Source organism: Lontra canadensis, unplaced genomic scaffold, assembly GCF_010015895.1.
Source record: "Lontra canadensis isolate GAN:19392208 unplaced genomic scaffold, GSC_riverotter_1.0 scaffold4, whole genome shotgun sequence".
Classification (NCBI taxonomy): Eukaryota; Metazoa; Chordata; class Mammalia; order Carnivora; family Mustelidae; genus Lontra; species Lontra canadensis.
Genome location: NW_022630998.1, coordinates 28,284,700 through 28,286,413, shown reverse-complemented (window position 1 = coordinate 28,286,413; position 1,714 = coordinate 28,284,700).

The window sequence follows — 1,714 nt, the reverse complement described above, 5'->3', positions numbered from 1 at the left end:
CTAATGCAAGGACACCTAGCTCCATTACCTTAAATCATTTAAACTTTTAATTTGTAAACAAATAATTGTAGAAAATTCCTATGGACACATAAAGTTGTAGGATGTTTCTTTGATGTGGAAAGAAGTCTTTAATATGCTTTGGGGAAAAGAATATTAGACATCAACTTTAAGCATTTTTTTATAGTTTAAGATTTATTTATTTTATTTGACTGTTAATATTCCTTTAAAGTATATGGAATATAAAAAAGAATCATTTATCTTTTCCTTATACAAAAATAAGTTTCTAGTTAGATATAGAAGAATTATGACTCTAATTTTCCTTTTCACAAGTTCATATACTAAACAATGAATCATTCACGAAAGTGCCGCACTCCTAATATCATACATGTACAGTGGTTTTTGACATATAATAAATGAAGTTTGCTTTAGGAAGAATGACATATTGAAATCATTGAAATTGAATTTTTATTCAATCTAAGTTTAATTATGAAAAAAGAACTCTAGTTCTTAGTTGGGAAAAAAGAAACTATCCATCATTTTGGAAATTTTATCAGCTCATAGTTTTATCAACCAAACCATGTCCTTTTGCATAATATAAAATTTAAGCATAACATAAAGTTCTAACAAAGCTCTAAAGCAGATATCATCATGGATTTAGAATATACTTGGCCCAACTCATGGCCTTCTCTATGATGAAAAATATGGAACTACTGGAATAGTATAATTTCCAGAGAAAATCTACTTCACAGTCTAATAGATAACACTGATGAGGAATTATTTTATTCCATATATTTTTCTCTTGTAATCTCTTTTCATCAAATTATTTAAGCAATTTAATTATTATGTATTTTTTTCTTCTAATATTTTTATTCACATAATCACATTCCACTGTACTCCCCTCACAGCTTTATTCATACAACTGACATATAACATTACATAAGTTTAAGGTGTATGTATTAATTTGATAAACTTATATTTTACAAAATGATTACCACCATAGCATTAGCTAACACACCATGACACATAACTGCTATTTCTTTTTTGTAGTGAGAACATTTAAAATCTAATTTCTTAACAACATACAAGTATATAATACAGTATTATTAACCATAATCACCAAGCTGTTCATTACATCCCCAGAACTTATTCATCTTATAACTAGATGTTTGTAACCTTTGATCAACATTTCCCCCACCCCTAGCACCTGGTAACCAATACTCTATTTTTGATTTCTGTGAGTTTGGCTTTTTAAATTACTCATATTAAGTAGTATAATATATTATTTTTTTTCTCTGTCTGACTTATTTCATTTAGCATAATGCCCCCAAGATTCCACCATGTTGTCACAAATGACAGTATATCCTTCTCTCTCATGGCTAAATAATGTCCCACTCTGTATGTACCACATCTTCTTTAATAGAACTTACTTTGTAAACATAGGTTGAGTATAGTAACCATTGAAATTTGGCCCCTCAACAGCTGCATTATTTTTGTTTCTCCTAACAAACTGGTCTGGTAATAAATTACTCAAAAATGTAATGTTCTTATTAAGAATGGAACATTATCTAAAGGTATTTTGACAACATGTTTATAAGTAATTAGCATTTAATGTGTACTGAAACATTATGTTGAGGTCACTGGATAACAGGAAAAAAATTTCTTAATGATTCAGTCTTGGATAAGGAGCAAACTTTATTTTATTTAATTATTTTAT